This window comes from Drosophila albomicans, chromosome 2R (assembly GCF_009650485.2).
Source record: "Drosophila albomicans strain 15112-1751.03 chromosome 2R, ASM965048v2, whole genome shotgun sequence".
Lineage (NCBI taxonomy): Eukaryota > Metazoa > Arthropoda > Insecta > Diptera > Drosophilidae > Drosophila > Drosophila albomicans.
Genome location: NC_047631.2, coordinates 5,362,268 through 5,379,937, shown reverse-complemented (window position 1 = coordinate 5,379,937; position 17,670 = coordinate 5,362,268).

Here is a 17,670-nt window from a genome sequence, read left to right as displayed (position 1 = left end):
AAATTGAATTTCAAAGTTATTATAAATATTTTTCAGATAAATGCAATTTCAATGGAATTTTCCATTTTACCTACGCGCATTTATTACAACGCAACGTTGCTGCTGTTGTCTTACTTGAATTGACGACACCAGCACAGCCCAGCACAGCAGAACAAGAACAACAAACACACTGAGACACACAAAATAAATATGAAGAAATAAAAATCAAATAACCAAAACAGTTGCCCAGCAGCTCCTTAAGCATGTGCGCCCCCTTACTCCCCACACCATCCCACTCACTTGCCTTGTTTTGTCTTGTCTTTGCGTTTGCCTTTACCGAGTGCTTTCTTAACTAATACAGTACTCACTCCCTGTTTTGAAGAATGTCATCTATTATTTTACACTAACAAGACAAACATTCCTTAGCTAAGCAGCATTCCCTCTTCGCCACTCTCTTTGTCTCTCTTTCTGTCTGTCCCCGCGGCCGCTCATTCACTCTCCAACCGCGCAACTCATCGCTCAATGCTCTTAAGTGAATTTTTATGCACAAGTGGGTTGTTCTACATGTTGTCAGCATTACTTCAATGCATAATATTAAGCACATGCTAAAAATTCACATTGTAATTTCCATTAATGTAATAAGCTTATGTGTAATGACTAATTAATGGTAATTTAAATTATTTTCACAAATTGTTATCGACTCTTTGCTTTTCGATCGTTCATTGCTGACGACTCTGACAACTCTATTAAATTATCGAATGATAGCTTGCACTATCGATATATTTACGATTGCGTAAGCACTAATAAATATACTGCTTATATACCACAAATTAAATTACTTTTTGTGCTTACTAAATATTAAAAGAATTCTATAATTAAAATGTACTGTTTGCATCGTTAAATCTTTAAGAGTGTAACGCGATATACCATTAATTACTTTTCTAAATTCGTAATGTTTTTCTTCGAAGAAAACTCTCTTGACAATCCAATAGGAAATCCTAGTAGACAGCCCAAGTCCTTAAGTTTATATTTGTGCCTATAAAAACAAGGAAGTGAAGCCAAATATATTGCTGACCTGAGCAAACTGAAAAGTACTTGAACAAACAATTTGATTGTTATGCCCTTGCTTCCTTTTTTGAAGAATGTGTTAAACAGCCCGCTGAAGGCGACCTCTGGTACTCTACTTGTTGTTATTGTTGCTGAGAGGCTTCGTCGGTTTGTGTCTTCGATTTGGACATTGATTGCATACCGAATTGATGGAAATGCCGCCAAACGATGATACTACCAGTGTGGCTGGCGGTGGAGGGGAAGGGGAAGGTGTAGCTTTGGGTGATGTGGCGATGTAATGGTATGAGAACATGTTGTTATCCTGACAGGAAGCCCATCCACCGGGAAATTGAATGCGGGGCGTGTGTAAAATTGATAACTTTGTTTGTGTAAACAGCGTCGCGACATTGCCACCCTTCTTCAGCCATGTTGTTCATCTTCCTCGCAGAGAGGAGTGTGGAGGGCGACGGCCAGAAAGAGAGGAAGACCAACAAATTTCACTTGACATGATGTATGTGTGCGTTACGTGTGCGTGTTTATCGCGTATACGTACCATTGCCCATGCACGCACACACACACACATACAGACGGAGGCACACATGCATACATACATACACTCACACGTGTGGCGATATCGAAACACACACACAAACACACTCGCACATGCATGCGAATTATCGGTGTCAATTTTTATGCTGCTACGTGTGCGAAATTTAACAGAGCAACTGATGATGAGTGGACGACGAGCTGAAAGGCGCACGCCCAGCTACCTTTAAACAAAGACCGTGGCAACAGTAAAAACAACAACAACAACAACAAGAGGGAACAGGCGACGAACAGCAACAACTGAAGTAACAACAACAAATAGAACATAAAACGATGTCGCCCAATTTGGCATTACATCTGGCCCATTGTTGTTGACATCGACTCGATAACGAAATGGATCCAAACAACAGAAAGCAAAGCGCATAGAGAGAAACAACCGAAAGAACAACAATAACACCAGTACAAACACACACACACACACTCATATACACACACAGAGAGTCCAAAGAGACATTGACAAAAGTAGTGGCACGAATAAAAAGGAAATCCAGGAGCTGGTCGTGGACAGATTCAGCAGAATGGTTAAGCTTTGCTCAACTGTTCATCAGAATTACAAATTGTACGAGTATTCGATTTCCGGTATTTGTGACGCTTGAGTTAACAATCGCAGTAAGCAGCCAAAACGATACTGTTCTGTTTTTTTTTTTTGCCTTTCTCCCCCTATCCGACTAGAATGTGAGACACGCCCCCTCCACGAATACGCCCACGTACACAGAGACACACGATTTAAATGCCATATAAAGTTTTATGCATATTGTGCACTTGTTGTTGTCATACATATTGCTCTTGTTCTTGATTTGTACTATACGCTAGTTTTATAAGACGAGACGAAAACAAAAGTCGCAACGCACAAAAAAAAAAAGAGAAGAGATGAGAATTCCCCAAACGAGCCATTTGATTCGCTCAGTTGTCAAAACGTTTGATTCGATTAGACCGATTGATTGTATTAACATAGAAAACGCATTGATTTTTCCCCCCACTTGAGCAATCATGAAGAAGGGCTCCTTTTTGCTATCTATCTGCTATCTGCTTTCCTCTTCAATTCGATTTGACAATCGCTCTTTGGTCAGCTGCAAAAATGGCCATCAAATTCCACAGTTATCACTCTCGAAATAACTTTAACGCAAATTATAAAACCCTTTTGCTTCAAAGGATTTTCATTAAACTCAAGTTACAACTCAAGTTGCCACAATAACATTCATTCATTCGTTCTTTCAGAGTGGGTACTCATACTGTAATTGAAGTCGTCATTCGCTTTAAATTGAATGCTTCAAGTTGATTGCGAAATTTAATGTGTGATTTATAATTTAATAATTAATCGAGTAAACAGTTTAATATTAATTTAAATGCAAACTTTTCCTTTCGTTTTTTGTTTATTTGGCCTATCAATTTTTTCACACTTTATTATGCTAATTGCCGGGGGCTAGTTTAAATATTTTGATAAATCAAACAAATCATTTAATAATGGCCTATAAGCTATTAATACCCTATGTGGTTACGCCAGCGGGTATATTATTTATGTTGTAAATCACCTTTAACACGTAAGAAAGCTACAATTGAGTGTACTTTGGTATATTTAGTATAACGGTATAGAACTCCATCTTAAGCATACCATTCATTCAAAAGTGTCATACCAAAGTATTTCTTAAATATTTAAAAATTTATATCTATTCCCAACTAAATTTTTAGGAATCATAAGTATTATAGTTATTATTGCATATACCAAAAATAGTATTCGATTTGTGGGCGTGGCAAATATTTAAGACTAACTTGATCTGCGTGCAAAAATAACAAATACTGTCGAAAAATCTCAATCTCAATCTCATATTGTGTCTTAGATTTTTTAACTAAATATATAATACAGAGTATTTATAGTTGTGCTTTGAAAATCATTAAATTAATTGGGTAGATACACTGTGTAATGCCTCAATTGGATACGAGATTAAAATTAATTTCAAATCGTATTAAATTGTCAATTTGTTTAAACGAAACACGCACTTTATGATTATGGAATTCCACGGAATGAAACCTCATTTAAATGCAGCATTTGCTTGCTAAATTAAATCTCTAAAAATGTAGCAGAATTATTATGAATTGCTCTAAACGTTGTCGAACAATGAAATGTGCTTGGTTTTTAATGTGGGAAATGGACAAATGGTTTTTGTGTGCGCTTGGATTTTGTGTGTTTGGTAACCGGAAAGGCGAGCAAACACCACATAAATAGCCATCAATTGAGTTGAGGTCATCGCCGAGGCGCCATTTTAATGAGAGAGAGAGCGATCGAAACTCATGTGGACGGAGTGAGAGCCGCATTCGCACTTTGGCCATAAATGCGAATAAAGTTTAAACGTCTGTTGGTCATAAAATAAAGCAAACCAATGATTGACCAGCCATCACATAATGTGGCAGTTGACTGTGGCAGCTACTCTGCCACATCAGGCGGAGTCCAGTTCAATTCAACTGGGGATTGCTTGCTGGCAAATGGAAATGGCTGTTGGCTGGTAATTCGTATCTGGGCGTTTAATTATGGCCAACATAATGCGCACAAATAGCAGGTTACATTCAATTTGACATGTAATTTTATCGCATCAAGCAAAAACTTGATGTGTGTGTGTGTGTGAGTTTGGGTGTGACTTCGTGTATGCCGCGTCGCGAGCAATTCAAATACATATATTTTATTATTTTATTATCTACTGTTTTATAACTTTTTTCCCTCTAAGCTGGCACTCAAACTTTCCGCACGTTTTCCGTATAAAAAATACTATGGCCAACGTATCCAAAGCTTCCGTCAGCAGATTTGTGTGTGGACCACGCCTCCTTCGAAAAATCCAGTTTGTCGCCCCTCTGCCCCTCCAATCCCTCCCAATCCCTGGCCTCCGCCATAAGACGCGGCAAATGGCGCAATTGTGTGAAAGTTGAAAAACGTTTTTGGCGAAATGTGCGGCACTAAACAATGCCATAAAGCGTCAAACTTGTCGATACTTTTTCTCTTCTTTTTTTTGTGCTAGATATCTGCGAGAAAGTACGAGCGCTGCTGCTATCCGTATTCCGTATCCGTATCTGTATCTGAGTTGAGCTGAATGCTAGTGTAGTATCTATCGCTCTGCTTGGGTTTGGTTTTCATATTGCCTGCCTGTCAATTTCAGTAGCTGGTTTTTCTTATTCTTGTTATTTGTGCTACTTTGATTATAACAATGGAAACTGAAACAGAGGAGAAGTGGCCTCATCTCAACCTCATAGGGATGGGGAATGGAGAATGGCGAATGGGAAGACTCAGAGACAATCGCTTACAATCTTGGCAGACAAAAGTTTTCAATTTGTAACTATTTGTTGTTCTGGGTTATGTAAATTGGCTCATGTTGTTGCTTGTGCAACTTTAAAAACATTTTCATTGCGTTTGCATTTACGAATTCTGTTGACTAACACTCCTCTCTATCCCTCTTTACCCTCTCTAGAACTGACGTTTAGCGAGTACAACTCGTATCTGCTTTACACTTCATTTGCAGTGGCAATTCGTAGTATTTGGTTGAATGTTCAGCATTTGCCAAAAATTGTTATAAATGGCCATTAATGTGCATTCAGAGTAGTTAATGCAAGCGACGACAACGCTCGATGCTTACCGAAAAAGAGCTGACTAATTTCGAGAGCATAAAATTACGCAAAGTGTTTGGGCCATCATCAGAAAGTGGGAAGCGAAAACTTGGCCCATTAATCATTTATGGGCGTCAGTTTTACAGTTTTCAGTTTTCGGTTTTTCAGTTTTTCACTTATTCACTCTTTCAGCAAGTTGCCAACTTTCTGCATCACAATGCACTTTTATAGGCCAACATTCGGGCAGGACGTGCGCCAGGATCTTGCTGCGTCCCATTCTATCCTTCTCTCTGTGACCCTCACTCTCATTCTCTTTTGCTGTCAACATAATGGCAATCGGTAGCTAACATTGCAGTTGTTATTGTTATTGCTGTTGCTGTTGTTGTTGTTGTTGTCGGTGCTGCTGCTGCTGCTGCTGCTGCTACTTTGGTCTGTGGCCTTGCCACGATGGCAGCAGCTATGGCAACAATTGTTTGCCCCGGGCGGCTTTTTCAATGGGCAATTTAACTCGGGCTCTGAGATACAGTTGTCCCCATCACATAGACCATAGGCCATAGAAAATACGTATGTAAGTTGTAGACCGCTGCCGCCCCATTGATTGTCCCTGCTGTCGCTTGGCAACTATCTTGATAAGTTTTCTCAATATCCTTTCGGCTTAATAAATATATTTCAGCGATAAAAAGCACAAACATGTCGTCGACAGCTTTTCGCACACCAAAAATGCCAACACAGAGGTAATAAAATGCTTCAATAATTTAATTTAATTTCTGATGGCGACTCTAAACTTAAAAAAAAAAAAAATCTAAAAAAAATTCGATGAACTAGAATTTTAAATACGCTGCACTCACGTTAGATATTCGCTTTGAATAATTACGTTTAATGCTTTTGAGCTCGTTGAATAATTTGCATTTTTGGGGAAATGGGGAAACACGTCAACAGCATAATATATTCTTCGGTTCGATTAACCATTAAGTGTAGTAAATTAAATTATTGCCAGCAAAGCCATGAAAAATGTGCGTTAAAAGCAATGCTGTGAACATTTTTAAATTTGTATTTTATCTATTCAATATGGTCATTAGGTGTATTTGACATTTTTGTGGAGCCAAGGAAGATGTCGAAGCTCTGAATACCTTTCAGTTTGGTAGTGCGGCAAAAATCTAATGACGCCCGACTCTCAGCCACTCAAAGTAAAAAACAGAAACAGCAACAACAACAACAACAACAACAACAACAAAAGCAAAGCGGACACCAACAACAAAGTAAACATATGTCAATTTTCCACTCGAATTGCGATGCAAAGCTGAAGTGAAAAACGTAACGGAAAAAAGTTGAATGGAAAGCAGTGAAAAACCGGAGACCGACCAGGACCAGAACCAATGTCTGACCCTAGAGCAAAAGGGAGAGAGAGAGAGAGAGAGAGAGCGAAAGGGAGAAGCAGAGGGGAAGCTAGAGCAGAGACCAATGCTCAGGAATGTTACGTTCTAAATGCGAATGTGCTGTAGTATATGTAATTGTGTTCATATGCGTTTGTATGTGTGTAGATGATACAAATGTAACTGTAGTTGAGAATACACAGGACACACTCACACACACACACACACATAGTCACATATATTCTATGTATTTTCATTTGGCTGCCAACAAAAGTCGATTTTATTGAAAATTTCTTTGGCTATTTTGCAACGTTTTCTTTTATAACGTTTTTTATTTTTTATTTTTATTTGATTTTTTCTATAATTCTAAAGCATTTTAAGAAGTTTTGCAATGCGCCCGACACGAACATTGTTGATAAATATTGGTTTACTCACATGAACCTAAATATATCGTATATACTTCGTGTATGTGCGTGTGTGTGTGTGTGCGTGTGTGCTTGTGTGAGTGCCAAGGCGATGGAGTCAGTGACTGGTTCCGCTTATAGAAAAAGAAAAAGAAAGAGCTGGACAAGGACATGTCCGACGACAAGTGGGTGGCTTATGGGTTGCAAAAGAAAACATTCGCTTCGGTTTGGTGTTGCCTTCCATTGGTTAGATTGTTATGCAGGGACGTCAGGGCCATGTCAAAATGGCAAATTACTGAGAAACATGTCATTTTCATGGTTAGTTACATTTTTATTGTGACATTAAGTGGTTGGAGTCGGTGCTCGGTTGCTCAGTTGTTCAGTTTTTGTGCCTATAAATTGATTGCAATGGCAAAATAAAAGGCCATTATCGCAACGTTTATTTTTGAGCTGCAAATCGCCCAAACTTGTTGTATATAAAGTGTGGAGTGTATATCGATTGTCGGCCATTATACTGTATATAGTATGTATTCCAATAGAGTAATCAATCAATCGAGCAGTCGATCGATGTCGATTTCAATACAACACCTTTCTTCCTAACTTCATTGCGAATAAAGAGCAGCGTCTCAACAAGCCGAAACTATGCGAATCAAGTGTTGACCATTCAATAGAGGCAATTCAACACTTCAGGCACTCGAGCACTGACCGAGTGACAAGCAGGCGAACACAGCCTGATTGCCTGAGACTCCCAGACTGCCAGCTGCCCAAAGGACTAAATGACTAGCTGACTGAGTGACTCACAGAGTGACTGCAATGTCATGCAGCTCATTGGCTCCGTGCAATCCTTCGAATCCGAACACATTCATCAAGTCGCAAGCCGTTCAGTTCAGTTTGTTTTGCCATTTTGCCTACTTGGCTGTGTCATGTCATCCATTCTGGCCATGACTGGTTTGCTTTTGCTGTGTTCTTGTGTTGGTGTGTGCCAGGCTCTGGATTAGATCAACGTTTGTGTTAACGGTGTCTGTAGGCCCCAGCCATGACCTCAAAGCGCTATGCCACGCCACGCCACGCCACGCCAACAGCGAAACACCAAAAACAAGCGGCAGCGGTAAACGTCAAACAATAAATCGCAGCTCCTTGTGCTTGCCAGCATAATAAGTACGTTAGCTGCCACGTTTACGTAATCCGTTGGCTGCTCGGCTTGGCTCGCCTCCTCTCGCCTTTCCCCTTTTGCGATTAACCCGCCCGCCTAGATGATGCCAAACATACACAAACACACACACACACAAACACACTTCAATACTGACTATACAGCTTAGCAGCAACAGCATAGACACTACAAAGCAGACAGCATCAAGTTGAGCTTACCTCTGCCGAGCGAGAGCAGCAGGGGAATGTGTTAATAGAGGAGTGTGAGAGGAGTGGAGAAGCAAAGGGGGAGGAGGGAGGCAAGCACTGCCTCTTTGCATTTTATTGTCGAAACGTTGCTCTCGCTCATTGTTGTTCTTGTCGTTGTTGTCATTGTTGTTTATGTGCGGGTATCAAAACGCTATTATGGCATGACTATGACGTCTGTACCTCTATACCTCTATAATTCTATACCTACTTATACTTATGTACTTGAGAGGATGCCGAGGAAATAGCCAACTTATCTCGACTACTTAAATACGCTTCAAGGTTATGTCTTTTCCTCAGGCAATTATTAGCTTATAAAGAAGAGTTCATCAATTATTACTTACTTTCCTATTTCGATTCCTAAAACTAGCTTTTATTTTCAACTTTTTTATTATACAATATTATGATTATATAATAATATAATAGTTCTTGTAATAAATATTTCAAAACCTTATTTTTAGTATATAAATGTAGTAAAAGAAAAGTTGGAAAGTAATGTTAATAAATAATAAATAAACTTTTTAGCGGAGGACTTTTCGAAAGTAATCCTAAATATTATACCAATTTTTATTTTTACCTTTACTGCCATAATACATTGTATTGTGATCATATAACGAATGGTTCTTATAATAAATGTTCAAAAGATCTTTTTTTATATATAATTTAGTTATTTCTTACCGTAAAAAGAGTTAACTTGGGATGTTATGTTATGACGTTATTTTCGCTGATTTTTTTTTTTTAATATATACTATTTTTAGCTTTTGACCTGTCTTCAATCAGACGGTGGTCTACAAGTAAAAAATTAATTATTAAATTAAACTTTATTCAAATTATATTTAAAAATATGTATTTCCCTGTCAGCAAAGTCCACTATTTATTTGTCAGATGTGTTATAAATGTCGTATTAACCTCATGTTTTTATAATAACTATATAATAAGATCTACAATATGCAATAATTTGTAATTATTTGGTTAATCATTTATAGTTATTGTAATTACGACTTGTTTAACAAGTTATTCAAAGTTATTCAAGTAAATTCTCATTCGACCCGTACCATCAGATCAATCTGGCAAACAGCTTAGGGCAAACTACAAAGATATTAAATAGCCACAATATTCTCGAATTTTAATTAAAATGGAATAGATTCATTAAAATGAATTTAACAGTATTTCAATTAAGCTGAAAGTGTTGTCGGGCCACTGATTGTTTTCCTCAAGTTGGAGGTGGTTGTTGCGTCCTTTTGGCAATCATGCGCTTGAGCGAATACCTGACTCAGCTAATGATTACAGGGTATTATAGTCTATACAACTACATACATATAGATAGATACATATACTTATGTATATATTTCCCATTGTTGTAGTTGGAAATAAAGAGCAAGTTGTCTGTGTGTGTGTGTGTTTCTGGCGCTTGTTAACGCCCTCGTTTTGGCGGCTTTGAAAACTTTGTCAGCGTTGTTGTTATTAGGCAAAATTAAAGACTTTTGTCGCCTACGCTACGCATAGAGGACGCACGTACCCAGAAACAAATGGGCTTTGCAAATAAGCAAACAAAGCCCCCTTGTTGTAGTACGAAAGTGGTCTGAGGAAGGTCTAGGTGTAAGATCGTCGAGGGGGCTAGGGGAGGGGAATGGGAACAGGGTCGACGGGAGGCATAAGCCTGGACAGCTTGCAAATTATTTTAAGCAAACTTCATTCTTGAGTTTGTACAACTCGTTGCTCGCTTGGGTGTGAGAATAAGATGGACACTGAGACTGAGGCAGAGACTGTGACTCTGATGGGGGCTGAGAATACGGAAAGAGAGAGAGAGAAAGAGAGTGGTGTGAGAAAGAGGAAACAGGGAAGAGAAGACCCAGAGCAAGGCCTGAAAGACCGAGCCCCGTTCATTGCTTGTTTTTCAATCATTATTCAGGCAAGGCTTTTCCAAGGCTTTGCCCAAAAACATTGTATACGACTTGGCCAGATTGTTTCAATGTGCGTGCGTGTGGATGTTATAGTATATATATATATATACGTATATAGTAGAAATCTGTGTTGGTGTGTCTGTTTGTAGAGTATCGTGTTTTGCACGCTTTTAATTAAAATGGGGCTACGATTTTTCACTTTTGCTCGGCTTTGAGCTGTGATTTATGAAACTTGCTTTCATGTTATAGTTTCGTACATGTAAAACTAAATGCTAAGTAAATGCTAGAAAGGTTGAGCCAGATACACAACTACACAAATACACACCTCCTGCCCACATTCACACAATAGTTCAGAAAGGTCTGCAGTTTTAATTGAAAACAAGTTTAAAGGTCAGTTGAATGTGGCGAGCCAAGAAAACAACCTGAGTGTAACCTCAAATACATTCTCTTATGTAATGCCCAAGCATTTAATGTTAAAATATGAAGACACTGCCATATAAACACACACACATGTGTGCCTATAGAGAGACTGGCATCGCAGCCTTATCAGGCAGCGCAGGCCTCATCTGGGGGCGGGCTCTGGGTGTCCGGGGTGTCCTGAGTGTCCCATTTGGCCCCGGGGTGGCCTTTCTTGTATGTGAAGCGATTAACAAAAATGCCAGCAACTAAGTACAGCAACTAAACTAAGCACAATTAATAGCCCCCGACAAAACTGGCTGTGGGCCATAACAATGCATGGGAAGCACATTTGGTAATATTGATACATACATAATAAGATTATGAGGCACGTGAATGTGGCCATTACTTATCACTCATTAGTGGAGGCAGGAAGGAGGTCGCAGTCGCTTTGGTAGTTAATGACAGACTTTTAGCCTTTCATTCTTCCAGCCTGTCGCCTTTCACCGTTCGTTCGCCTTAAAGCTGAAGCCGAAACCGAAGTTGAAGCTGAAAAGCGTTCGCATGTTTGTCGCACGCTGCGTATGCTTAATATGGCCAATTGCTGACTTTGACAGGCGTTAAAGTGTTGTTGTGCCCCAAGCACACATTCAATACAACATCTGGCAGCAAATCGAGTAAATAAGCATATACGAGTATCGATGGGGACAGTAATTGCAGTCATTTTCACATTTCAGCCCAACACAACAACAAAAACAAAAACAAACAAATGCAAACAATGAAGCCATTACGTATACGTTAAGTAAATACTAGAGTTTGGCAGCATATATAAGTAGTTGGTCAATTAACTGTCACAATAGTCTGGTCTAATAGGCCATGCACCTGGCTGGCATTACAATGGCTGTCGATGCTTTGACATAGACCCATTAAAAATGCAGCGCACATATAAATATTTATTAGTCTCATTTACATTAATTTTAAATCAATATTTTGTTTTGTACGTTTGACAAATTTCTGAATTACAATTAAGTCATATTCATGGATATACTTCAATAGTGGCTGTCATAGAGACAGCAAAGAATACAAATCGATTGCCAAGTAATAAAAATATTTTTATTTATTTTCAATTCGGTCAGCATTTGTTGGCAATTTATCTTAGAGATCTCACACTTTTGTCCAACCCACATTTAAATAATTCATCGATTTCCATGTCCCTCAACTACAGAGAGTGCAATTTATAAATTCATTTTTGTGAATGCCTGTCTTTTGTTGTAATTGTTGTTAATTGACATCCTATTGCAATGGCTTTTTGAAAAATGTGCACACACAAAACACATGCATTTGTCAGTATACATTGAGCAATTTAATAGGATTTTCTTCGACGTTCAAACGAAATCAATAAACGGAATGCACACATCTAGAAAAATACCAAAATACAGAAATTATTATTGCAATATTCAGACAATTTCTGCTAAGTCATTAAAGATTTATAAAAAGTAAAAATAAAACACAAATACATACATCAATGAATAAAAGAATTTGGCTTTCATTCTCCAATCAAGTAACTGGCATTCATTCAACCAAAGGCAAAACAAAAAAAAACAACATTTTTTGAGTATTTTCTCTATTCATTAGAAATGACTTTTGTCATTAGAAATGAGTGTCAAGTCAGGCTCAATAAATGTTAACAAAAAAAAAAAAACACAGCAGCCAAAGAAAATAAAGGAAATTGAGAAAAGACCTTTTGTGATTTTCCTGTTTAATGCTTTTACCAAATTGCCTGCGTCTACCCAATACTCTGATGGCCATTATCCATTTAACAATAACAGTTAGCCAATTAGAAAATGATATTGCCAGTGTCACAGGAACACAGCAACTCCTACTGCTACTGCTACTGCTGTTTCTGCCACAGTCACAGTCATTGCCATTGCCGTTGTCGTTGCCACAGCCGATGACTCTGCATCCGTAGCTTTTTCCTGGTTTCTTGTCTGTTTCAGGGCCTGCGTGCGTTTCGTTTCAATTTTTTGGTTGTGTTTTTCTCTCTGTATCGGTTCTGTATCTGTCTGTTCAGGCCCAGTATCTGTTTGGGGCTTTGCTGTTCAATTAAAGCTCGTTATGGTTTCGAAGCCATAAAAGTGGGCGAGCCAATTGGCTTGGGCATTGCACATTTAGGCACAAGAACATAAAAATTAAACGCTGCCCGTTGCAGCTAATGAAGTTGTCCTGCTCAGTCCCATATCACCCCAACTCGACTTGCCTCAGCTCGTCTCGGCTCAGACAATAAACGACAACGACGTGACAGACTTTTTGGCCTAAAACAGAGCTGAAGTGAAGCCACAAGAATGACAGCTACGTGGATGTTTGCTCACTTTAATTTGAAGTGTGCATATGTTGGCCATTATTCCCACATTATGACGCTTCACTTTGTCACCACTTGGCGACCGTCATTCATCTCTCCAGCCGTCGCCTTTGGGCTTTATTCACGTTGATATTCATGCTAAGCCCCATCCTTGTGCTCAGTGAGAGCCAAAGCTGCAAAGCATTGCATACATACCATGAACTCCTACTATTACTACGGACTGCTGTTTGCATGTCCTGCGTCCTGGTTGTCTGACCGTTCGTTCGGTCGTAAGCCCAACATCTATTTTACATTTCCACATCATTTGTTCTAGCCATGAATTGAATGTATTATACGGCATCCTCGCCGTAGGTGGCCCCATAACATTCACATTCATATTCACACACACGCACATTCACACACTCACACACACTCGCACACACATGCACACATGGACAGCACAAAGGCAGCGACATCGACATGGACATGGACACAGCCAGCTGGCTGGCTGACCATTTTGGTTGCGAACCACATGCGAATGTGATGTAGCGCATAATGATAACGTGGCCCGAATACGATCCCTACTCGTGTCCCCCTACCTCTCTCCCTCCCTTTAGCATTCTCTTTTGCACTCCAAACTGCCATAGCTACTCCCAATAAGCGTGTGGCATGCTAACCGACTTTTTATTGGGATATGATTATGGGAGCCCATTTTTTATGCGCCACACTTGGCAATGAGTGCAGCCAAAAAGACTATGTGAGACAAAAAGAGAGAGAGAGAGAGACAGAGAGTGATGCACATAAAAGACATATAAACACCACATAAAATAAATTGAAATATTTACAAGCTTGCGTAAATGTTTTCACAATGTTATATGAGCCTCCTCTCTGTCATTTGAATACGCGCTGCAGAGGACAAAAGAATGATATATATACCTTCTACCCACCGATTTATGAGTATTTTTTTCCCCCTCTTGAAATTAATACAAATTGTAATTTGTGAATGTGAATGTAAAGTGCATAACTAACAAGCAAAGCATTGATAAGCCAATCAACTGAGCAACTCAGAAACAGCTATCAAAAACAGATGCTAATCGATCGGAAAGTCAAAATCCAAGCTAATAAGGCAATTAGAATTGCCTTTGTCCAGATGATCAGATCGACCTCCGTCGATTATAGTCTCATCAACACACACACACTCACACATGAACTAGATTGTTTATGACTGTGCTGGTATTAGAGAAGTCTGTATATCAGTTCAGCCTAATGTCGGCTTCTTTTCAGTTTCACATTCACTCCCTGGGCAAAACTTAACTGGTCCTTTAGCCGACTTTCGTACCTTTACTTTATGAATTTATGGCTTCGAAACTGCTTTGCCAGTTAACCTGCCAGTTGGCACACATTAAGGGTTGGGGGATGAAGGTTAGTTATGCAAAGAGGAAGCAGCGAGGAGGAGGTACAGACAGAGAACGAAAGAGAAAGAGAGAGAGAGAGTTTCACTATTTGTGGTCGTAGAGTCTATGTAACTGCGATATAAGCGAACCATTTACAGTTCATAGAATATTCCTTAGCATACAACTTGGCGCAGCTCTTTGTAAGTTTCTCTGTTTGTATGTGTGTGTGTGTGCGAGTGCGTGCGTGCCTGTTTGCAAGTGTGTGCGTAGTATGTGCACACATACTTAGCAGCAACTTTTGGCGGCCTACAGCATGCCAACTTTGAACTTCGACGCTGCCGTTGCTGTTGCTTTTGCTGCTGCCTTTGCCGCCGTCGTCGTCGTTGTCGTTGTCGTTGGCCGTGGTCGCTGTTTACATTGTTTCAAAGCTAAATGTCATTATAGCTAACCTTCCAGCTTCCCCCGCCCCGACTGAGTTGAGAAGGGCTCTTTTGATGCAAAGCGAGAGCGTGTTTGCTTTTATGCATGTCGCTTGTGTACACATCTATCTGCGAGCATCTATGCGTGTGTGTAACAGTGCGTATGCGTGATGCGCATAAAATGCCAAGCGAAAATAAAAGCCTTGCCACTCTACTTCACAAACGCACACACTCTCGCACTCACACATGTACGAGCAAAACAATTCATTTATGTGCCCAGTCGCCCCCCTCCCCCCTCCCCATTCATTCTCACTCAACTCCTCTCTTTTTGCCAGCTGCCTGATTTCTGTTTGTCCTTCATCCTGGCTACCCCTTTTTGCATTGGGGCGCGTCGCCGTCGTCGTCGTCGTCGTCATCGCTGCCAGAGGAGGCGTTGTCACTTTATCTTAATGTGTTACCACCTACGACTTGGCGTTTTGTCGCCATCGTTGTCGTTGTCGACGATAGCGTCGCCCCTCGCTATAGTCGCTTTTCTCAACAACGTATCTGGGTGTGTGGCAGCTGAATGTGTCCCTGCGGTGGCATAATATCATCATTTATTGATCCGATTTATGTGACAGGCGAAACTATCCTTCGCTTTTACTTTATCTGCACACACCACGGCGTGGCGATGGCTGGATGGGGGAAATTTCAATGGGATTGCAATGACAGCGATTTAAAATATATCACAAATTAGTCGAGCAGTTGAATTGAGTTCACTTTAAAGAGCCAACTGCTAGGGAGTGCTGTCAATTAATCATCTTGCTTGGCCCTATGCCTGTTCCTGTCTGCTCCTGGCCAAATCACATGCATAATTTATATGTTAATAAATATCTATTTTGCTTTTGCGGTTCTTGCCAGCGTATAAATTACAAATTCATGACCAGATATACTCGCACACATACACAAACAGACACAAACAGACACACGCACGATGCTCTCAATGAACTTTAATTTACTGACTTTTGGGCAATCAGCTGCCAGAAGGCTGCCCTACACCTAACTCGAAGCCAATGCTGGCCAACAACTGCCCAGCAAACGGGCTGCCCAACTACCCAGTTAAGTGCAAAGCAAATCTGCCAAAGGCAGCCATTCAGTCAGCCATTCAGCCAACCAGCCATCCAGGCATCGAGTCACAGCAAAACGAACTCCTCCGTCCTCCTTCCTACGCCGAGGTGTAGGCAATCGAAATGGTTGGATCCACTACGTGTAGCGGATGCGCTCATAAATCAATGTTGAAATCAAATAGTACTCGGTAGTTTTATATGCTCACTCGTTCCCACTTCCCGCCCGAACTACAGCACTACAGAGGGCAGAACGCAGAGCACAGGCTCAGACCATGGCAAAGCGGATGCCATGGAAATGGTCAGCGTCGCCGCCGGAGCGACTCAGTGAGTGTGATTTTCCCTTGCCTTGCCTAACGTTGGAGGTGGGCTGACAGAGTTTTGCCATTTGACATGGGGCCCAAGTAAATGGCAGCTGCAAAAAGCGTGAGAATTAAAAATAAGTTTGCAGCTCTCGACCCATTGTACACACACACACACAAACGCATACACACACAGAAAGAGATTGAGACAGCCAACTAAACTTTCCTTTGGCATAAAATATCTTATTCAAATACTTCAAATAAGTCAGCTCGTTTAGTGCGGTAGTGAAGTAGGCAACTTGTACAGCTTTTGGCGTCATTAATATTATATGCTTTTTGCGCCAGTCACAAGATGCGGGAGCAAAGTAACAAAGCATCTATAACGTATGCCTCATAAAATTAGTTGCGCAACTTTGTAAAATACCCGTATGTTTAAAGTATTTCGTGAAATAAAATTGAATTTACATAGCGACGCAGATGGTTTGCTTTTGACTGCGCATCTATAAAGATTATTAGGATTTTATTTGGCTTTGGCCAAATTCTTTGAATACTCGTATTTATCAAATTGAAAATTGAAATTCCAAGAAAAGTGTCGAATGTCACGAATGGGACCATGACAGAAGCATATTTTATTCCGTAGCATTAAATTATCTTTGCTCCCTCTTAAAGGTCGAACATCAGTGCGGAATATTAAGTGACAACCTTTGTTTAGACAATGCTCCTAAAAGTAAGCTATTTATTAAATGGCATCAATTAGGAATGCAATTGAAAGTACCGCAGTAGAAACCTACGTTGAGGATGGAAGTGTGCATTTGGTATGAAATACGTAATAACATTGAATGCTTTACATTTTCAGCAAAATAAAATACCACAACACGAATGTAAAAATGTTAAGTATACGTAATGAAAACATTAATGCTTAATTTTGTGTTCAATTATAGCGCACTCGATGTTATAAAAAAATAACAACTTTTTCCACCCTGGAGCCAATAAAAAATGTTGACAAAAGCATCCTTTGATGAAGTCACATTATTATGGTTCTATAGGGCAAATGTGCATTTCTGTAGAAATTATTAATCGCATTAACAAGCTTTTTTGGAGGTATTATTATATTTAATTTTTTGTATGTTAAAAATTTACAGAAATATGTTATAAAAAATTTATATTTTTAAAGGATATGTTTATAAATTGGCAATAATATGGCCGAATGATTTTTAACAATATTTATTATTTCACAGCTTCAGCATTTCAAATTGTTCACCAGTTTTATTGCGATCGCATTTATTTCATTATTACAATTGAATTTTGTAATTTCTAAAATCTTTAGAAAATCTTTTTGCGATTGACATTATACCTTATAAAAGGTATAAGTCATATACAAACATACGCAGATAAAAAGGTACTAAAATCAAGAATTAC